Genomic DNA, 23,197 nt, shown 5'->3' on the forward strand with positions numbered 1-23,197 from the left:
TTAATGCGTCCTAGTTCAGTTGTTTAGTAAATCTCTCCGCACAGAGAAAAATCCATTAGTCGTCAGGCAGGGATGCATGGGGGAAGGGAAGAAGTGGAAGCTTCAAGGAGGTCCCAACAGCAAGCAGAGGTGGAACTTAGAACCCCAGGGACACAGGGAGGTCCCCAGCTGTGTCTCCGGACCCAACCAGGACTGTTCCAGTCTTTGATGAGCCAGGAGACCTCGCCAGGATGTCAGTGACAGGACACCACTGAAAGAACACGTGGGAAACATCCTGAGCCATCCCCAGCCTCTCCCCCGCCCCGCCCCTGCCTGCCTGAGGGAAGTGTTTTCTAATTGCCAACTGTCCCATTCTAAATCTACAAGGAGGCAATTGATTTTTTTTTTTCTTCAGCAGGACGAGAGGAAAGCAATCATTTACCCCAGAACACAGACTTTAATGAATCTGTGAAAAAGGCGAGGTCACCCTGATTACATCTGTCCTGACAGACTGGAATGGCTCCTTATGCTCTTAGGACTCTCTAAGCCAAGGGGGCTCAGGATCCGGTTTCCTCTCCTGCTTCCTGAACTCTGCTGAGTCAGACTGGATCCCTACCAGGAGATCTTCTACCTGGAAGGCAGGCGACAGGGGCATAGGATACACTGTAGACACATTATGGAGAGGTAACAGGACTCTTAGGGGAGAATTGGGACTTTTGACTCCCTATAGAGCGTGGCAGAGTCCATCTCTGCCATTTCCTGACTGTGTGTCCAGGGTTGATCTCTTTATCCATCAGTTTCTTCAGTAAACGACAGAGTGCTGTTAGAACTCAAGGTAATGAATCTCGGTGGGCTAGACAAGGTGACAAAGGCTGCCACTTTAGTATCTCAGTTTATCCTGTCTCTATCATGACTTGAATATTGCTTGTTTCGTGTTGTAAAGCAGACACAGAAGGGGAAGGAAGAGCCTACACAGGGTTGGAAATGATCAAGAATTGGTATATGGGAGGGCTCTCCGCTGTCAAAGTGGGGGGAGATCAGCAGTGAGGTCATTAGGCAGAAGCAGGATGCCAGAGACTGCTGGGAAAGCATGCTCCTTTGCCTCCGGGAGTCTTAGCTTCAGATACAACCTTTCATACGTTTAGCTTAGTCTATCTCAGAGTTTTGGGGGTGGGCAGCCGACACTCAGAGAGCTGAAGACGAGAACAGTCCTGGCGATGATGGGTCTCCACACCTCAGTTCTCAGGCGTTCTCTTCCGTGGTCCGACTCCACCTTTCCTTACCTCTTTCTGTAGTTGGCCCTGGGCACCCAACAGACAAGGAGGCAGAAAGCCGAGGTGGTGTTAATGAAGGGGGAGGAGGGAGCAGAGAGGAAGAGGTATTTTTACCTTGAATTATTTTTATTAAATGTCACAACGGCTCCGCAGCACTTGGGATCTGAGTAGACAAATCAATGAAAATAATTATAGCGAACATCCTGCCTTTCCACTTTCCCTCCCTGTCAGCCTCCATAGCTCCCTGGGCTGGCAGAGAAGCACATTGCCTCGACTTGCACTCCAGCCCCTGGGGAGGGAGCAGGACTGGCTCCTCTGACCTCAACCCTTTCTTCACTTTTGTTTGTAGCAGCATACATGCTGGCCTGGCTTGGGGCTGGCATTTTGAGGGGAGGAACAACTCTAACAGCAGCAGAAAAAATGAGCCAGAGGCCAGAGAGCGACAGGTAACTCCTATGGGGACTTAGACCCTAGGAAGGAAGCTTTTAGTCTTAGAATTCATTTATGGCTTAGAAACAAACCTAAGAAGCTTAATATTTCTAATCAGGTGATGCGATTAATCAAAGTCACATAAATGAAGTCTGCAAGAGTTATTCATCCATATGTACATCCAGCATCCATCCATCCATCCGTTCATCTGTCCATCATCCATTTATCCATCCAACCAACCATCTATCCATCTATCCATCCATCCATCTACTCAACCATCCATCCACCCACCCATCCACTCACCTAACCATCTAGCCACCCATCCAACCATCCATCTATCATCTATCCATCCATCTATCCTACTATCTGTCCACCCATCCATCCTTCCATATATCAACTCAACCATCCATCCATCTATCCCACCATCTAGCCATTCATCATCCACTCAGCCAGCCAGCAATCATTTATCCATCCATCCTACCATTTAACCATCCAGCATTTATGAAACACCCATCCACTTATCCATCCAGCCATCCACCATTTATTTATTTGTTCATGCATCCTTCCTCCCATCCATCCACTCATGCATTCCATAATACTTTTTTTTCTAAGACCCAGTAAGGAATTTGTGTGTAAAAGCCCATATTTTGCCATTTAAGAGTTAGCTGTATGTAGTGACATTTATTTGTATTAATGAACTTCCTGGACCCCGTGGCTTCTGGCTGGGTTCATTCCATGGAGATGTGCTAGAAGGAGGTGGGTAAGGCCAGGTATTCAGTTTCTCATTTCTCCCCAGGGGATCCATCAACCAAAACCGTGGCTGTGGGTTGGTGGCCATTTCCACGTGTCTTTTCCCATACTTGGGGGAGCTGGAAAACTCCTTCCAGGAAAAGGGTGCCTTTGAGTACCTGCTCTCAGGTACTTCCACATTCCTGTGGCATCCCTGGCCCTGTTCATGCCTTTGCAAGTAAATGTTTTACTCAATGTGCTCAGATGGATTTTACTTCCTGCTGAGACTGACTGATAGCCTGGGCCACCTGGCCTGAGCCCATCATTTTATCTCACAGAATCTCAGTTTCTCCATGGGTATAGTGAGGGCATGAGATAAGCTTTGCTCAGGGTAAAGAGGTAACTTCACAGAGGTGACCAGCTGATTTAGAGGCAGAGCTGGGAGGTAAAATCCCAACAATCAAACCCAAAGCCTACCCTCTTTCTATCTGCTAGAATCTGGGCCCCATGCTGATGTCCTGAGCATTCAGGGGGTTATAAAAACAGACAATCATGATATATAAAGGTCTCCAAACATTCTCCAGCCACTCAGGACAACCCTGGTTGGGTTGTTGTGGGTACCTGGTACTCCTCATGCAGGTGAGCTTGAGGTGTGGTGCTGGGGACTGTCAGTATCTTTTGTCCTGCTTGTGTATCACAGCCTGTCTGCAGGTCCCACTTGCTGGCTGCAATCAAGAAACACACGGCCTGGTGTTGGTTGATATCATTAAGGGAGTCATTGTCACATTTTCTTCTTGTCTGAACAAATAAGACCTTAGCGGGGAGGACTCAGAATTTAAAAATAAGTTTTTATTTATGAGTGTATGTGTGTGTGTGTGTGTGTGTGTGTGTGTGTGTGTGTGTGTGTGAGGGTGGTTGGTGGCAGAGACAGAGAGACCACGAGACAAACATAACACACACACACACACACACGCACGCACACGCACACGCACACACACAGAGAAAGCAAGAGCAAGAGAGCGAGCGAGAGAGAGAGAGCGAGAGAGAGAGAGAGAGAGAGAGCGAGAGAGAGAGAGAGAGAGAGAGAGAGAGAGAGAGAGAGAGAGAGAGAATGTACATGTGCTCAGGTGCCTACAGAGACTGGAATCACATCCCCTGGATCTGGAGTTAAAAGTAACTGTGAGCCACCTCACAGTTCAGTATCGGAAACTGAACTCTCGGGTCTTCTGAAAGAGCAGTAAATGTTCGTAACTGCTGAGTCATCTCTTGTAGCCCCAGAGGGCTGGTTTTGTTGAGTGATCCCCAAGTGCCAGGCACTTTGCAAAGAAGGTCTTTCCTTTCCTCTCCCTGCAGTCCAGACAGCAGGGATTTTCTATCCTAGATTTCCCGTGTGGTAACCTAGACAGAGAAAGGGGAGAAACTCACAAGAGGTCCTCTGGGTTGTGCTTCCTGTGAACATGCAATCTTCCTGTACTACGAGGGTGAGCTGCGCAGGGTAAGGCTAATCTGCTTTATTTGATCAGCCACACACAGCTCTTTTGTGTTAGCAAGTGTACTCCCTCAACCTGTGTCTTCTGCCCCATTCTCTTCCACAGCTCACTGCTTTTTAAGTTATTTGACTATTTACTTTTATTTCATGTGTGTGCACGTTTTACTTGCAGGTATATCTGTGCACCACGTGTGTACAATGCCCGTGGAGGCTGGAAAAGTGTTGGATCCCCTGGAACTAAAGTGACAACAGATGGTTGTTAGCCATCGTGTGGATTCTGGGAACCAAACTGTGTCACACTGGGAGAGCAGTTAGTGCTCTGAACCACTGCACCATCTCTGCAGCCCCAGCTCGCTCTTTCTTGGCAAGAGTATATTTAAGTCTCCTGGATCCTTAACACAAGCATCACAAAACCTTGTTTCCTTTTACGGGTATCACATACTGTTGTTTCCCTGTTTCAATTTCTTGCTCACATGCTGCTTGCTGCTGTAGCTAGGCTTCTATCCTGTCAAGCCAGGGTCCAGAAAAGGCTGTCAGGGACCTCCTGGTTACTAGTTTCTATAGGAATGAGATAGTTCTCCCCTTCAGCTTCACCCATTCATCTGGCAAATGTAGCTGAGTTCCTGATGTGTGTTGGGCATGATGGAACACATTAGGTACTAGAGAAGAACCATTAAACAAAATATTAAAACACCCTTCGTGCTGGCCAGTTTTATGTCAACTTGACACAAGCTCGAGCCACTTGAAAGGAGGGAGTTTCAGCTGAGAAAATGTCTCCACAAGATCCATCTCTAAGATATTTTCTTAGTGAGTGATTGATGGGAGAGGGCCCAGCTCATGGTGGGTGGGGCCATCCCTGGGCTGGTGGTCCTGGGTTCTAGAAGAAAGCAGGCTGAGCAAGCCATGATGAGAAAACCAGTGAGCAGCATCCTTTCATGGCCTCTGCATCAGCTCCTGACTCCAGATTCCTGTTGTGACTTCCTTTGATAATGTGGAAGATAAGTCAAATAAACCCTCTCCTTCTGAATTTGTTTTTGGTCACGCTGTTTCACCACAGCAATTGAAGCCCTAACGGAGACACTCTTTTTCCATGGGATGTGCATCCATGTGAATGGTAGATAATTGGCAAGCACATAGTGTAAAGCGGAGGAGGTAGATGGGTGTGTTCTTGTGGGAGAGGCACTGGATCATCTGTGAGAAAGTAAGATTTAAGTTTAGAGCTGAGGTGAAAGGTAAAAGCAGGGAGGACATGCATACATGTTGAGATGGGGGTTTTAGGCATGAGAGTGGCAGCTGTTAAGGTCCTGAGGTAACCGTGCACTGGGCATCTTAAGGAGTATTAGGAAAACCTGTGTTTCCAGGAAGGAAGGAAGTCAGGAGTAGATGAGACCAGAGTTAACAAGGGCCTGGCCATGCTACCCAGAGGCTGGAATAAGGAAGTCTGGCTGTTTTGAAGCAAAGAACTGTGGTAAAGAAATGATTGATTGGTTTAGATTTGAGAATAATGTTTTGTTGCCAGCAGAGATTAACTGATGGGGGACGAGGGACAGGTTGCCAGGCCTCCTCTGCAGTGCTTGCCCTTTGAGCTACCTTCCCTTTCTTGTGGCGCTTGCTCACCTTCCTGTCTGCCTCTCTCATCTGGCTTAATCTGCTGAAATGATTGTTCTGTCTTCCCTTCTGCTGTTAAGGTGTGAGCTGTTGGCTCTGTCCACGGTTCTGAAGTCCTGTCTGCACGAATGTAAGTGCTGCTGTGCACCAGAACCCATCTGTCCCTGACCTATCAGTGCCTGGCACACTCATGGCTGCTGCATGCCAGATGGGTTTATCCAGCAGTTTACTGGAATTCCCCACTCAATATCTTCAGGCTCTAGCTAATCGAGGGTAATGAAACTTCTGAAGGCAAAACTATGGACAAGGAGGGATTCTGTATATTGTGGACAAGGGTGCACAAGACAAGGAACCCCTGGAGGAGATTCTAGAACAAAAGCTGTGGCTGCAGAACTGGCAGTGTCAGAGAAAGCCATCACTTGGCAAGGAGGTGCCACCCCCCTGAAGACCCAGTTATGCACCCCGAGTGAGCTCTAATATCTTAGGCCAATTACTTATCTCTCCAGCTAAACCTCGAATGTCAGTTGCAAAATGGAGAGAGAATTGTCTACCCCTGGGGATGTTGAGGGCTGAAGTTACTAAAATGTGTCACAGCAGGATGCCTGGCACAAATAGGCTCCAGAAACAGATGTAGACAGGAACGGAATGTGAAGAACCTGTGCCAGCGGGGCAAAGACTTCCACCTGAATGTCTGACAGAAGCCTGTTGAAAGAGCCGGTCCTCCAAGGAGAGCTTATAGATGGAAAGCTTATAGATGGGAAAAAAAAAAAAACAGATGGAAATCGATGCAAAGAAGCCATCTGAACAAAGGCCCCTGAAACCTTTTGTTCTTGTTGTTTTTTTTTTTCCTTTGCCATGATGCTCAAGATCAAGATGCTAGAGAAAACCCAATCCCAGCACCCGGCACCATTCTTGACAGGTCCTAGAAACCCATCTGTGTTGGATGCATACCCAGTGCACGAGGAAGTGTGTATGCCTCTCCCTGTCCCTATGGGATGCCTGTCATAACCTTTACTATGTCATCAGCAGTGCTTTCCTTTCACAGCCCAGCAGTAGGAAGCTGAGAAGCACAGAAGGACATCCTACAGCTGGCATGGGGGACAGCCCGAAGCACAGCCATCCTGTTTTGTTGCACTGGAACAATCTGACAGTCAAGCCTCCAGCATTAGTCTACAACAATTTCAGGGACAAACTTGCCACACGCCAAACATTTTCTCGAGTAGATGGTGTAATGTGTGCCTAGCACCCTTAAAGCCCAGGAGCTCCTGCAGAATACAGGAATGGTCTACTCCTGAGGGTCCAGAGTGGTCTCGCCCAGGATTAACCAGCTCCCACAAACCCAAAGTGGGACAATCTGCAGTACTGTTCTAGGTTTGGCTGAGTTGCTAATACCATTGCCTGGTTGTGACATTATATAAGATGAACACATCTCAAAACAAAAGAAACAAAAGCAAAGTATACCAATCAGGAAAACAAACAAATAAACAAGTGTTGTAGGTGCATATAAAGCTACCTGATACTGTGTGTAATATCTTTTCAATGCCAGGCAACTTGTTAGCTTCCTAACATGTATCTTCTAGGATATTTGCAAACACGACCCCATGCTTGGCAAAGGTTTCTGCAAGCATGCTGGATGGAAACTCTCATCTGAAGTGGTATGTAAACTTTTAAACTTTATTTTCCCAGTCAGTCCAGTCCTGGGCTGGCTCCTATAGTGATTAATTTCAAGCCTTTCCAACCCACCAGCAGCACCTTCCTTTCACAGCCCAGCAGTAGGAAGCTGAGAAGCACAGAAGAACATCCTACAGCTGACACGGGAGAAAGTGTTTGGATGGAGCCACCTTTGCCACTGCGCCATGTGACTAGGTCCTCATGCAATCCTGTTCTCAGACTGTCTTAAAACCTTAGTATACCTGAGTCTGTCTAGATCATTCCACCCTGTCACCCATCTTATAGTGGGGCATGCTGAGGCGGGGGAAGGGGGCGAAGAGAGAGAGGGGGGGAGGAGAGAGGGAGAGAGGAGAGAGGGAGGGAGGAAAGAGAGAGAGAGAGAGGGAGGGAGGGAGGGTGATGGGCTAAGATATTGGTGGGAGGTCATGATGGGCTACCCTGAGTGTGCTGTTCAGGGGGTCGGTGTGCAGGGAGGATGCTACTTCCACATTTTGGGAAGAGCCAAGAACCAGAAATCAGAGAACTACAGATGAGAAACTCTCACTTTTTCAGGCTTCTAGGTAATCAAAAGTGCCTGTCTGTCTCTGTTCTCTCCTCTGGGTTTTGCAGAGAAATAGGCATAGGTACCAGCTACGTACAACAGGGCTCTTTCAATAAGCTCTGGGGGTGGGGGGGAGGATTGTGGGAGGGGATGACTAGGAGGGGGGCAGTGAGCAGTAGTAAGTAAAAAATTAAAAAATAATCTAGGCCATGCTGAGCCCCCCACCCCCACTCCCCCCAGCTCCCCTAGCCTGGATGATTCTCTGCCCTTGGGTTTAAGGTCAGAGCCATGGAACTCACCAGAGTAGAGGAAATCCCCACTGGACTTGAGCTTTGTAATCTGCCTGCCCATCTTAGCTGGGTAACCTGGTAGGTCATTTTAATTTTCCTGAAGCTTTTGACTTTCCTTGGATCTCTAATCAGATAAGGGATCTGTGGCACAAGCATGTGTGTGTGTGTGTGTGTGTGTGTGTGTCTCCACACTGGGAATGGCTCACTTTCTTTCCTCCTCCCCTCCCTCTTCTTTCCCTTGCTCTCCTAGCTCTGCTTCCACAATCTCTTCTCTCCCTCTCTTCCTTTCTCCCTCCCTCTCTCTCTCCATAATCACTCCCGTCTCTTCCAGAATGCTTAATGGAGTTCCGAGACAGAGGAAGGAGGGTTTCATCTCCAAGCAGGAGCCAGCCCCACTCCCTCTTCCTGTTGCTTGCAAAGTGCATTTGGCATTGGTGAGAGTGCATCATGGGAGAGGGGGAGCACTCCTCCATTTGGAAATGGACATTTTTTTTTGCCACCCCCAGCTCTGTTGTCATTGGTCCCACCTAACTAAAGAGGCCAGTGCAGTCTGCAGTCTCGGTGGCAAGCCAGCATCAGACTAAGAAGAGTGGATGCAGTGAGAGGCATAATTAGAAGAGAGGGGAGGCTGGCGGCTGTGGGGCGCCCAGGCAATGCCCAGCAAAAAGGAGCCCAGTAAGGGGCCTCTAATAGCTCATCCCTGTACTTGTTGAAAACCTGTGGTCTTCCCTTCCAGCCTATCTGCCTGGCAAAGCGCAGCCCAGCTGGTGCCCGGACAGTGTGCCCAGCCCACTCTGTTTTGGAGAGTTCCCAGCTTCTGGGGCAGTGGGCATTCTCAGGTTCAGGGTTGGAGGTGGAGTGTATTCTAGTCGCGGGAGGGGAGCTCCTAGCAGAGCAGCAGAAGAGAAAGGTTTGGATGCTTTCCTGGCAGATCCCTTCCTGGCCCTCAGTGTGTCAGGCATAGTGGTCTGCACACAATAGATACTTGATTAATAAATACTTATGGTTGTTAGCTGAATTTTCTAATGACGGCTTTGGACTAGACCAATCACCTGCTAGCCATTCCAGGGTTGGAGCCTATGAGCTTATATGCTATTCTGGGGTTCAGGTGAGGGACTCTAGTGAGGCATAGGAGCATTTAAAGTACGGCTTCTGCCTCATCCCAGGACTGTATAGAGAAGGAGGGAACACGGATATGACAGAGAACAGCTCAGCGCCTGCTTGCATCTTCTCGAAACACAGAATAGTCACAGTGTATGGGGGGCTTCAAGGACCTTTTCTAACTCCACCACCTACAAATAAAGTGTCCCCAAACCCAGGGAAGACTTGTCCATGGCCTTGTGGAATCTGGCAACTGAGTTAGGAGATAAAGGTCTGGTGACTCCTAGAAAAGTGCTCTTTCAATGAGAGCAGCATGTTGTGTCCAGACAGTGAAGACCTGGAGAGAACCATTGTCCTGGTACAAAGGTGGAGCCCGAATACTTGGGCATGGAGATTCCATGAAAAGTACTCTTAGGATTCTGAAAAAGAAGTCTCCCTGCTCCCCCCTCCTCCAATCCCCATTTGTAGCTTCTGGTCATTTAGATTGGCTTGCTCATTTGTTCATTTACTCACTCTCTCAATTATTTATTCAGTGACTGTTTTATGAGCAAGCATAGGAGTGGGGACCACCAAGTCCTTGCTGGAAGGAGCTGATGGTCTGCTACCCCAGGTTGCCCATTGCTGTCCCCCACCCCAGGCTCTGGCTCTTTGTGAGCAACCTGTCAGGCCTCTAGATGATATTCCTGCTTCTCCAGCTCTTTAGCTACCCTTCCAGAACTCTGTGGTCAGCACTTCTTACCTGGACCAGCTTTTCGAGTGGAGACAAAACTCTTCCTCTGGGGCGGAGGTGCCTTCTACATGAGGCTCACAGTAAGCAGATGGGGCTTCCTCGAGGGCAATGATAGCAACAGGGTGCTTTGGCTTGATGTCTGTCTTGTCCCTGGCTCTCCTGCAGTCTATGCATTGTTCTGCAGCTTCAGTCACTCTGAGAATAAGACTGAGTCTCCCTGTCTCTGCGGAGGGGCATGGGAGAGAACTCAGCTGACTGCCTGATAGGACTCTGCCTGATAGTCTGCACTTCTGAAATGAAAGGCCTGTCAGTACCTCTGCTTGGAAGCTACTTCCTCTGTGATAAAGGTTCTTTCAGGAAGTAGATCTGGCCTTTGTGCCATGTTTCCAAACTCTGTGCTGCCACCCCACACCCCTGCATCTACCTGTTTAGACCCTGCCATCCCTCTGCTCTGCTCTGTGGCAATCTACCTTCTCTGAGCCTAAGGAGTGGTCATGCTCCCTCGAAGCGAAGCCCTCAGCTCCAGGGAGAACAGCCTAGAAGAAAGGAATCTGGGTTTAGATGCTCAAGGAATCCCTTTTTTTCCTGCTCTGTGAGCGGAGGCAGAGCTGCAGCAAGGCTGGTGAGTGGTCACATACCACCCATGACGTCATCTCTCCCTGGGAGCAGGAAGAGGAAAATGGACCAAGTGTGTAAGGAATCCAAGTGAGGCTGGGAGTCTCTGAGCTGTTGTTTATAGACTGTGGACAAAGGTACCTGGGAGTAAGAGGCCATCCTGGTCGCCTTAGCATTGCCTCCTCCGCCCTGACCTTCCCCTGCACAGTGTTCACTCTGCTTCCATTATCTGAGGACCAAGTGGAGAACAGCTCAGCCCTTAGAGGAATGTATGGCTTTGCTCCTTTCTCTGGCTGTTAATAGAACCAGCAGCTGTCCCCAGCCATGTGTGGCTGGCCTGACACTCCAAGATGACCAGAGGTGGAGCCTAGCCAGGGAGAGGACTTTACTCAGCTCTGTTTCCCACAGGGCCCAAAGCTGATATCACGCAGGGAGTGCAGAGAGACAGAGCAATTGATCTGGAGGTGGGGACTTGAGTGTAATAATCACAGCTTCCATTTATCGAGCTCCTCCTGAGAGCCAGGCAGTACTCCAGTCCTTCCTGTGGCATTATCTCATTTAATCCTTTCACTAACCCCAGGAGGCGTGTAGCAATTGCTGTTGGCTTACTTTCTGGAAACTGGAACTCAGAGAGGTTAAGGGACTGGCTCCCGGTCACACAGCTGGCAAAGGGGAAGGGCTGGGGGCTGAAGGAAAACCGTCTTACGTTCTTTGTTGGTGCTAAGAAGAAGAATCCAAGAGTAGACAGACATGGTGCCACACCCATGGGACAATATCTCACACTTAATTCTGCATGGGGCAGGTGAGAAAAGCAGGCAGGGAGACAGTCTATTGACAGGTCATCATTCTTCCAGTGGGGCTATGTCTTGAGCAGGAGAAGCCACTCGAGTGTTGTTGGAGAGAAGCTCTTGTGTTAAATGGAGGGTCTTTGGGGGTACATCTCCCCCATATTATGACTCACTGGGATCTCCCACTTATACAGTGTGTGTGTGCATGTGAGTCTGTGCATGGGGGGGGTGAGCAAGAGTGCTTTGCTAATTCACCTCATAGGCTGGGAGACCCTGGGAAGACACCCCATGTTTAACGGATGAAATGGATGAGGCTGAAAACACTCTTGGAGGTGGACTGTGAGGGTCTCAAAGTTCACTGGAGACCATGGAAGGAACAGGTCACAGGAGCAGAGTAAGTGTGTGGAGTCCTACAGATAATCAAAGGCTCAGAGAGAGCTCAGGATGGCTTTGAGAAAGGGTTTCATGGTACAGTATTTGTCCTTTAGTTTAGCTTAATAAACTCTAGGTCAAAGCCAACCCTTCCTCCAGAGGACTTGTTAATCCTGGAAACACACCAGCACAATGAGGAAACAGAGGCACATCTTCTAAGCATCTGCTGTCTGTCAGGCACTGTGACAGCACATCCGTTAACTCAGCATGTGAGTTGGGGAGGGTCTGTTCTGTTCTCTATATCCTATTTGTTAGGACAGGCTTGCGTATCCCGATCTGGCCTTAAATTCACTATGCAGCCAAGAATGAGCTTATGCATTCGATCTTCCTCCTGCCATCTCCTAAGCACTGGGAATACAGGTATGTGATGTCTGTGAGCGCTCTAACAATGGAGTACCACCCCCAGCCTCAACGTTGTGTTTTACAGCAGGATCTGGAGATGCAACACAGGATGGCCAAGAAGACCCTGGGCCCAGAGAGGGTCTGCTCCTTTTATTTCTCCATTCTCCTGGAACATGAATGGAGCTTGTGCTCCCTACTCTGTCTTCTGTCCCCTCATTTCACCTTCTGCTATGGATTTCTCTGATGGGATTCTCCTGTTCCCTGAGATGTGGCAACCAGCCACTGGGCCCAGACACGTCAGTCTTGAAGGCTCCCTCTGGGCCTTGTGCTGTGGTTCTCTGAGGCACTGTCATTTTGGTGTCATCTGGAGGCCATGGGCCCTGGTTTAAGTTCCAGGTGACAGCTGTGGTCTGGTCAAATTGTGTAACCTCAGCAAGCCATCCCTCCCCCCCCCCCCCCAACTTCAATTCCAATTATGAAAAGGGACCAGTCAGGCTCCTGGACTTCCCCACTCCTTCCTGGCCTGGCTGCTCTGCTCTGTATTTTCTGACTCTGAGGCAAGTTAATCATGTGGCGTTTGTGACTTCTGCCTCTACCATTTGCTAGCGCTGTGACAGCGGGCAAGTTATTAACCTCTGTGACTCTCTGGAATTTCCTCATCCGTGAGGTAATACTCGCCTTGTGGGACATTGGAAGGATTAAGTGAGATAATGTGTCCAAGCCAGTCAAATGTTCAGTCCAGCAGGGAGTGCCGGGCAGGTACCCCAGAGAAGCTCTGTTGATGTGCATCCTCCTCCTCCACCCTTCCCTCTTCTGTTACCATTTCTTCCTCCTCCTTATCACCATCACCACCATCACCACCACCATCACCATCACCCCCATCACCACCAACATCACCATCACCACCACCATCATCATCACCCCCATCACCCCCATCACCACCATCACCCCCATCACCACCAACATCACCATCACCACCATCACCACCAACATCACCATCACCACCATCACCACCATCACCACCAACATCACCATCACCACCATCACCACCATCACCACCATCATCACCATCATCACCATCACATTACCATCATTATCTTAACCACCTCCATCTGAGAGGAGAACAGGAGAACCATCCAGAGAAGGCTGATGAGTGAACCTCCATTCTCCCTGTTCCTGAAGGAGCCACAGACTCCTCCCAGTTCTGCTGTCTTGTGCTCAGTCCAGATGTTGTGCTCTTTCACCCACTTTCAACTTTGCCGCCCTGCAATGTTAGCCGGTCTATCTCTGGGAGCAGGAAACTTGGGGCCACCTGCCTTCGAGCTGCAAGCAATGGAGTAGAGCTGGCTGCTGAGTAGAAGCTGACCTGATGGAGCAGGGTGCTGATCTCCAGCCTGGTCCTTCTCAGGAGAGGTCGCATCTCTGGATTAGGCCACAAAACAGGGTAGCCTCGGTTTCCCTGTTCCTATAGTTGGACATGAGGGTGGAAGGTCTCCTTCCACACATCATCCCTGGGTCCCATGGCTGAGGTTCCCTGATTCTCTCCATGTCCTCTTTTCCAGCCCTAGAACTCAGCATCTCATGCAGGCTCCATCACTGACTGGCATTCACCATGTATCAGAGCAAACTCTTCAGGGGTTAGGGAGGTCACCTCAGGATCTGGGGCTGAGAGATTAGGTGAAGTGCTGTCACAGAGGCACTACCTGCCCCAACATGAAGTTTCCTCACCAGATCAGGCTCTCCTTGCTGGCTGCACCCCTCACCACTCACCTGCCTTCCAGGCAGACAGTGAGGGACTTCAGCCAGGATGCAGATTTGAAAGCAGGTGGGGGCCATCTGTGTCCAGGTCTGAACATCTGCCTCCACTGTGATCTGATTACATCCATCCTCTCTCCACCGGTGGGCGGTGTACCTGCTACTCATGGTCTTCATTAAACGGGCATTTTGGTTTCTATTAAGTCAGAGCAGGACTGGCAGAGGGGCATCTGTATGCAAATGAGGAGTGTCAGGTAAAAGAGGAGGGTGGAGGAGCAGGTGCTTGGAAACCTCTAAATGAAGTTGGAGCTGAACACAATGGGCATTGGCAGGCACCCCCTCACCCCATCACACACCTTTCCCAAGCCTAAATACATGTCAGTGCCTGAAGGCCTGGCCAACAAGATGCACATGCCCTGATGTATCTATCTATCAGGCTTCCCCAGACTGAGGATGAAGTTCTAATTAGACCCCTGCCACAGGTAAAATGCAGCCTGTAACTCTGGCTTTTGTAAATCTGTGTGCCATAAATGACATTCCAGTAGGCCTCCAGCTAGAGCCAGAAGATAGTAGATGTACAAACACGTTCTGCATAAATTATGTTACACCCCCCCCCCCACCGGACCCTGTGAGTTGTAGATCTCCCATTCTTCTCAAAGGAAACTGAGGGATGATGCAATGACTTGCCTGATATGGAACTGGCCAAAAGCTGCAAATCCAGCTCCTCTCTTTTTCTGGGCCCTTCACCTGCTCTTGTTTTCGAAATGACCCCATTTCTGGCACCCAAGTTTCAGCTCAGCACTCCAACTTTTCTGTGTTCCTTTCCAGAAAGCCAGTTCTGATTTGTCAACAGGACGGCCCAGTCCTTTCCCTAAACTTGTGTCTTTCTTAGATATGAAAGTCAAAGCTTTGGGATCCAGTCCTAGCTCTGCCACTCAGCTGCAGAACATGGCTGAGGACAGATAACAGTCACTCAGAGCTTCAGTTTCCTTGTATGAAACACAGGCACAGCATTGCCATGTTTTAATAGCAAGCATCCCTAGGGTCAGTGAGTCATGGGTTCAAGTCCTAGATCTGGGTGTTGGAGGCTTATGCATCCTCATTGTAATGGCTCTTCCTGGTTGTCAAGTTGACTACATCTGGAATGAACTACAATCCAGAATTGGAGGGCACACCTGTGATCCACATCTTGAGGCTTCTGACTCAGATCTTGACATGGAGATCTTGAGGCATAGTAGCCATGAAAAGCTTAGGCCCAGGCAAGATAGTACACACCTTTAATCCCAGGAGACTGGGGTAAGCAGATCTCTGAGTTCAAAGCCAGCCTGGGACAGAGCAAGTTCCAGATTCAGGCGTGGTGACATACACCTTTAATCTGGGCCACACCTTCTGCTGGAGGCCTGCATAAGGACAATGGAAGAAGGAAGACACACTCTTCTTTGCCTGCTTTACTTACTTGCCAGCACATCTGTTGTAACCTACTTCTACAGAAGACCAGGTGAAACACCTAGCCTGGTGGGACTGAGCAACTACTAGACTCTTGGACTTCCCATTCTCAGCTGCTCACTGTTGGGTTAGTTGACTGTAAGTCACTACAATAAATGCCCTTAATATAGAGAGACATCCAATACATTCTGTGACTGTTTAGCATCACAGTCACTGAGGGACAGCAGGGCAGGGTGAATCCTGCTCACACTGCTTGGGTTCAAAGCTCCATCAGGCCACTCACAACTGCACAAACTTGGGGAAATTGCTCAACCTTGCTGTGCCTGAGTTCTAGAGAGATGTTGACAGTAAAACTTTATATTGTGGGGGTTAAAAGATTCGCAGAACTCTTAGCATGATGCTTGGCACTTCACATGGACTAGGTGAGGGGGGTCCTGGATGACTCAGCTTTGAATTATTTGAGGATTCCATGAAAGTATGACCATGGTTCAAGGGCCAGCACATGATCTCTCCTGCTCTAATATTCTGAATACTAGCCATTCCTGAGAGGCCTCGTCCATCTCTAGTGGTAGGGAACAAGCCCATGTCTGCTTTCCTGCAGGGACTTGGCTCTGAACTTTGCCCAGGATAAGGGAACCAAGCTTGGACAGCTGTGGCATTGCCCTTGCTTCACTGAGAGCCTCAGTTGTGCCTTCCCTCAGAACAAAGGGGAGCAGCCATCTCCAGGTTCACTGTATCGTCTTGCTTAAGGGTTCCTGTTGGCATCTCTAGGGATGCTGGAGTGACCAGCCCTCGGGCCTTCTAACCCAGTAGGTCTGCTGTGGTGAGAATACCCATCTGATGCAAAAGCAGTCAGAGGTCAAGATTCCCAAGATTCCCAGTGACACAGATAGTATCTTTGTCCAAGTGACTTTGCAGAAACCTGGATTGTCCTGAGTTGGGGGGATGGCTTTGATCTTTTGGTGTAGTCACAGGCACTACACGGGAACTTCAGAAGGAATGGCGGTATGGAGAAAGGGTGTCACTCCTTGTTTGCTGTTACATTTACTTCTCCAGCAGGTCAAGGAACTCACACTAATGCAAAGAACTGCCCAGGCAGTAGCTGCAGCAGCTGCACACTCTGCTTCGCCAATCAGTCAGACATCAGCATACTAATGTTAACCCAGAGAGGCAGTATGGCTCCCACATCATAGGGCCTAGCTCAGGACATCATGCTAAGTGGACCCATTGTGCCTGGCTTGCTGATAGCTGGGGTGGAACAGGGAGGTGCCCCAACCCTTGAGCACCACCAGGAACCACACAGGAGTCATGGGCTAACAGTCACACCTCCCTTTAACTCACAGCTGCTCAGGAGCTGTAGACCTTGAAAAGCTCTTTAATTTCTCTGAGTTGTAATTATCCCATCTATAAAATGGGTAAGGGGACATTGGCCATATTACAGGGCTCTGGGAAGAATTTAAAAGATCAATCAAGAAAGTGCCTGGCCAATGTTTGATGTTTGGGTCACAGTGTAAGTCCTCTGGGGGTTATCTCATCTGAACAGGTAATAGAGACAGACTGTTTGATGATTCTCTCTCTCTCTCTCTCTCTCTCTCTCTCTCTCTCTCTCTCTCTCTCTCTCTGGTATGTGGCATGTAGTATGTGTGTAGCCCAGACTGGTCTCCAATCCATATATAGCCGAGAATGATCTTGAAGTCTTTGTCCTCCTGCCTCAGATATACACCCCAGCTTATGGGATGCTGAGAACTGAACCTGAGGCCCAGTGCATGCTAGGCAGGAATTGTTCTAACTGAACACCATCCTTCGTCCTTGTGTTTACAGATATGCTAGTACCTCCTATTGCTGGAATAACCAACCCCAATAATCTCATATATATAAAACACACAATCCAGTTATTATCATTATAAGCTATAAGCGTAGATTGGGGCAGATCTAACACTATACTAACTTACTCTCCAGCTCTAAGACCCCTTGCTACTTGCAGTTTCTCCTGGACACATGGTTCTGCTCCATCATGGCTTCCTCCTCCTCTTCTTCAGTCCTCTCTCCTTCCCCTCTTGTCCTCTTCTTCTCCCAGCATGGTAGATCTCCTTCTTCCTCCTCCTTCCTCTCTGGGAATCCTAAAAGTCTTGCCTCTGTCTGTCCTGCCCAACCATCAGTTGTCTAATATCTTTATTTACCAATCAGAACCAACTTGGGGGAGTGTAATTAGCATGAGAATACAAGCAGCCACACCTGTGCACCACACTGAAGTTGATGCTGAAGTTGGTTGAGGGCTAAGAATGAGGCAGCTTGAACTAGACAGATCCTCCCTCTAAGAGCTCATGGGCTGATGGGAGAAGATTGTACGGGGCTATAAAAGACTCCATAGAACCTAGAGACCAAAAAGCTGCTTCTGCTGTGATGAGTGGGGAGAAATCGGAATGTACAGAAGAGAGTGTCTTGAACTCATGACTGGGCCCTTACCCCTTAACAAGAGTCTGGGATCTGGCTCAATGTATTGGCAAGAGGAGAACTGCTTCTGGTTTTGCAAAAATCCAGGTGTCTACAGCTGACACTCAGCAGCTGGATGAGGGCAGCCTGGCTATCCTCCCTCTATGCTACAGGCCACAAAAAGTGACACAATAGTTGTCCTAGTTAGGGTTGCTAGTGCTAAGATGAAGCACCGTGACCAAAAGTAAGTTGGGGAGGGAAGGGTTTATTTGGTTTACACTCTATTTTGTAGTTTATCGCTTAAAGTCAGGGAAGGAACTGAAGCAGGGCTAGAACCTGCAACCAGGAGCTGATGCAGAGGCTATCAAGGCGTGCTGCTTACTGGCTTGCTCCTCATGGCTTGCTCAGCCTGTTTTCATATAGAACCGGGCACCACCAGTCCAGGGATATCAACACTCACAATGGGCTGGTCCCTCCCTCACCAATCACTAATTAAGAAAATTCCTTAGAACTTTTCCTAATGAAACATTTTCTCAATTGAGGTTCCTTCAGATGACCCTAGCTTGTGTCTAGTTGACATAAAAGTACCCAGCACAGTCCAGCCTTTATCAACTTGACACACAAACATGCCATGTTAAGTTGTAACCTTTCCTTTCTTGTTCATCCCCAAGATCACAGATGAATATCAATATTTTAATATAAACATTCCAAATTTTAAAAGTCCCACAGTCTTTAAAAGCTCAGTTTTTTTTTTTAAATCCAAAGTCTTTGTAAAATTTCAAAGTCTCTTTAAAAATTCAAAGTTGCCCAACCATGGACTCAAATAAAGGGAAGGGAAGGGAAGGGAAGGGAAGGGAAGGGAAGGGAAGGGAAGGGAAGGGAAGGGAAGGGAAGGGAAGGGAAGGGAAGGGAAGGAAGTAATTTCTTATTTCAAAAGGGACTAACCAGGGCACAGTCACAGATAAAAGCAAAAGCAAATTCCAGCTGTGTAAATAACTCAATGTCCAGTGTTGGGGATCCACTCACTATTTTCAGGGCTCCTCCAAAGGACCTAGGTCATTTGTCTGGCTCCACCCTCTGCAACACACACAGCTTGACTTCCAGGCTTTGGCCAGCTCCTCTCCTGCTGCTGCTTTTGGTGGTCAGCCCAATGGTACTGGCATCTCCAAAGTGTTGGGTCTCTGCTGCAACTGGGCTGCATTTTCACCAATAGCCTCTCTTGTGCTCTCTTCATGATATCAATTCTCAACCCCTCTCCATGACTGTCCAATTCACTGCCTTCCTCTGCCACTGAGGCTGAATCTTCTCCAATGGCCTCTCCTGGCCTCATGCAGTGCTAAGTCTCAGCAGCCATCCATGACTCCTTCATGCCTTCAAAACCTGGGTGATTCTTACACTACCAATTTTGGCTGCCAGAACAAGATACAACCTTTCCCACCTCTAGAACACAGCTTCTGTATGTGGACGCTAAGGAAATACTTCCCAGATGATTTCACCCCACTGAAGCTAGTCTCTTCTTAATCACTACTAATATCTTAGCTCCAGCCAACCAACATCAATTGTCCCAGTAAAGCAAAGCTTTTACTCTAGTGGTTCTAAGTCTCTTGTTAATCACAACCAATTCCTCAGCCCCAGCTAACCAGAACCACAGGCCCTTAACTCAAACATACAACAGCCCCAACAGAGTCTTTAAGTGACTCTGAGTTCGTTCTGGAATTTCACAAGCCAGGCCTCCATTGTCTGCGTTTCTCTAACATTCTTATCTTCCAAGGTTTGAACACTCAATGGCTTCTCTAGCCCAAGGTTATAAAGTCATCTCAATCGTCCCCAAAACAACATGGTGAGATCTGTCACAGAAATTTTCCACAATTCTGGTACCAATTTCTGTCCTACTTAGTAACTATTGCTATGAAGAAACACCATGACCAAAAGCAAGCTGGGGGAGGAAAGGGTTTGTGTGGCTTATATTTCTACGTTGTAGTCCATTACTGATGGAAGTCAAGACAGGAGCTCAAGCAGGGCTAGATCCAGGAGGCAGAAGCTGATGCTGAGGCCATACAGGGGTACTGCTTACTGGCTTGCGCTCCATGGTTTGCTCAGCCTGCTTTCTTATAGAACCCAGGACTACCAGCATGGGGATGGCACCACCCACAATGGACTGGGCCCTTCCCCATTAATCACTAATGTCCAACAACCAGATCTTACAAAGACATTTTCTTAATTGAGGTTCCCTCCTTTCAGAGAACTCTGGCTTGTGTCAAGTTGACATAAAACTAGCAGGCACAACAGTACGCTATAAATAGCTGATCTCTTTCATGTCTTTTATTTTCTTCTTGTTATTTTAATTAGCTAATTTGTATTTTTAATTGTGCAAGTGGGTGGAGGGCCTGTGCCTGTGAGGGCATGTATCTAATGAGCTTAGAAGAGGGGAGTCAGCTAGAGGCAGCTATGAGCTGCCTGATGTGGGTACTGGGAACCAAATTTGGGTCCTGTGAAACAGCAGCAAATTCTTTTAACCGCTGAGCAATCTTTCTAGCCTTTCTCTTAATCTTAAAGAATGCATATGATTTGCAAGTTTAGGCAGACTCCTCTGAGCTCCTGTCAATAGGCATTATTGCTATTACTATTATTATTACTACTATTATTGACAATGGCTCAATACACAGCCCTGAACTCTCAATCTTTCTGCTTCAGTCTCCCAGGTATGCACCACCACATTTAAGCGAGAGTAGCAGTTTTGTAAAATTAAAAAGTTTCTGAGATAGTTTGTGTGGCTACGTGACTATATTTAACACTACTAAAGCTAACATTTAAAATGGTTAAAATAGGAAATTTTATTGTACACTACGACCTTAAAGTTGTGTAAGCCAATCATTGTGCTACAATCACAACACTCAGGAGGTTGAGGCAAGAGGATCATGAGTTTGGGGCCAGCCTGGGCTACACAGGGAGATGCAATCTCAAAACAAAATAAAAATAAGACAGAACAGCAACAAAATGAGAGAGGGAGGAGGGGAAGAGGGAGAATATAAATATTGGGAACTCTATATTCAATAATATCTCCTCAAATCCCTGTCCCTACAGACTACGACCTCCTCGGGTCTGCTTCCTGTTACTATGTTCCTGGTCACTCTAAGTACCCTACATGGCTGTAATCAGGGAGCGTTGGCCTTATGGGCTGGCTTTGTTTTACTTAGCATAAGGTCTTAAAGTTTCTTGCTCATTTGATGCATCAGAATTTCCTTCCCTTCTAAAGGCAAGAATACACCCCTGAACATCAATCCCTTCTATAATTTGTTATTCCTCAGCCATCAGTGGACCCCTGAATGGCTTCCATACTTGACTTCTGGAGTCATAATGTGTCACTCTGGCTGCACAAATGACGATTGGGGTTCCTGTTTTCAGTTTCTTCTTGTGTGTACCCAGGATCCTCTGAAACACATGATAAATTCTGTCTTTCGTTTTCTTGAGGACCCTCCATTTTTTTTTTCCAGCTCTGGACTCAAACACTGCAGGAGCACAGACACCATGAATCTCTGTTTAAGGTAGGGCATGGGGGGCCTAACAAAGTCCCCTTTCTGTCTCTTATGGGAGTTGGTGACTCTCAGCTAGTCTGGGATCAGGTGTTTTGGGGTTTTGTACCTTGAAGACAGCCATGCAGACAACTCGTGTTTGATCCCTGATGGTAGCTGGGCCCTAAACTAGTTTCTCTCTACTGACAACTGATGTGGAATGACTCTCTAAGCACTGAAGCACACCTCTGGGTGTGTCTATCAGGGAGTTTCAAAAAAAAAAAGTCGGAGGCGGGAGGACCCTCCCTAAATGTGGGCGGCACCACTCCAGGAACTGGGGGCTTGGACCAAATAAAGGGAGGGGCAAGCTCAGTGCTAGCCTTCACCTCTCTGCATCCTTAGAGCAGATACAATGTAACCCAGCCATTCTTCCCCTCAGTGCCTCCCCACCTAGGGAGGACTGACTAGTCCACAGGTGGGCCCAGACACCACCTTCCTTCCTGAAGCTGCTTTTGTTAGGTGTTTTGTACCAGCAACAGAAAAAGTAGTCAATTCAGGAATGTTAGAGTACAGGGCCACCTGAAAGTCACAAAACTGGATAGCCACACACAAGCCTAGTGTGCTCTAGGTCCCCAGGGCCTGGAGTCCTTTCCTGCTTCTGAAAGCAGAGGCTTCCTTTCTGGTCTGCAGAACTTTGCGCGTTGATAGGTTGCTGTGGGTGGGGGAGCAGGTTACAGGTACTTTCAAAACAAAACAAAACAAAACAAAACCCACCTCAGGTGTCTCCTCAGTGCTCTTCCCCGCTGGAGGATGCAGTTGGTTCACGAGGGGCTTGTAGCTTTGGTCTCTTCTTCTGTTTCTGGGGCACACTTGTCAGCTCCTGAGGCTAAGAAGCCAACTGATCGTGGCTTTCTTAATTCCAGGAGGTAAAACAAGGTCTTGGGAACTAAAAGCGAAGCTAAGAGGATAAAAGAGAATTTCAGGGCCCAGGCTGCTTCTGACCCAGTCTCGCCATGCCTGGGTAGGGGTGCCATGACATCTAAGCTCAGGATCCCCTCCTCCCAGAATCAGCACTGCTAGGAACCCAGCACCTCTGCCTTCCAGCTCTGGGCACACCCTGTGCCCTTCAGGTCAGCTGCCACCCCAAGACCCATTAAGAATGCATAAGTGCTATATATGAGTGAGCCCTGAAGGTTCTGGATCTCTGATAAACCGCCCCACTTAGTGCCCTTTCTGCCCTAGCTGGGCAGCCCTGTGGAAACATTGGTGGTGGCTGCCATCACTTATTCATTACAGAGCCACTTATGCAGCTGCTCCAGGCTTCTGCTAAGAATGGACTCCTTTTCCCCCCTCCCAAGTCCCCATTTCTAGAACCTTCTCCTTGCCCAGGCTTCTCCTTCCTACTTTGATCTGTTCTGAACTTCGGTGTACTGAGCGGCAGCTCTTAGAGATCAGGCCCATGGTGGCCACATAGATATGTGGAGCTGAGAAATTGTTATGTGAATAAGAGACCTTGTGTAACCTTCCTGCCTCTGGGATCTGTGTTGAGCAGGCTGGAGGACTCTGGCCTGGCATGGATCAGTGACAGGTGGATGGTCCTGCTACAGGACTGAGGATGGAGAAGGCAGGTCTGGTCTGGGATTCCAGACTGGGTTCTGTTTGTTGCTGGCTGTGTGGCCTTGGACCAGGCACGCAGTTTCTCTGAGTCTCTGTGGCTGCTGCATTGCTCACACTGGAATTCATAACCATCCTGCTTTGCAAAAGGCTCCCAGCATTGCCGCCAGTAGGTGTCTCACTGGGGAGTGCCCACCATTGATGGCTACTGTTCTCCACCATTGTTAGAGCACGTTCACTCTTAGAAAGAAACTCAAGAGCTGGACCTTTAAGAATGAAGGCCTGGCCCCCTACTCTGGATTCCAGAAAATTCCCACCTTCACACCTTGAGACACAGGAGTCCTGCCTAGAGGGAAGAACCTTCATCCATCCCCTCTCTCTTTTGTCACAGGGTTCAGAGGAATCCACTGCACCTTCTC

General features: G+C 48.4%; 1 long non-coding RNA gene across 2 annotated transcripts; it reads right to left on the reverse strand.

The window, feature by feature from the left end:
* Window positions 1-22,061, reverse strand: LOC117702085 (uncharacterized). 2 transcript variants are annotated; one of them, XR_004605970.2, is made up of 4 exons: window positions 21,939-22,061; window positions 9,851-10,377; window positions 3,033-3,136; window positions 1-1,416 (listed from the first exon to the last, which is right to left on the reverse strand). It is a non-coding gene; the product is annotated as an uncharacterized LOC117702085 (long non-coding RNA). The 2 variants fall into 2 exon arrangements; XR_013070307.1 differs by lacking the exon at window positions 9,851-10,377.
* Between the last annotated feature and the right edge of the window lie 1,136 nt (window positions 22,062-23,197).

The sequence above is a fragment of the Arvicanthis niloticus genome, unplaced genomic scaffold (assembly GCF_011762505.2).
Source record: "Arvicanthis niloticus isolate mArvNil1 unplaced genomic scaffold, mArvNil1.pat.X pat_scaffold_429_arrow_ctg1, whole genome shotgun sequence".
Taxonomy (NCBI): Eukaryota; Metazoa; Chordata; class Mammalia; order Rodentia; family Muridae; genus Arvicanthis; species Arvicanthis niloticus.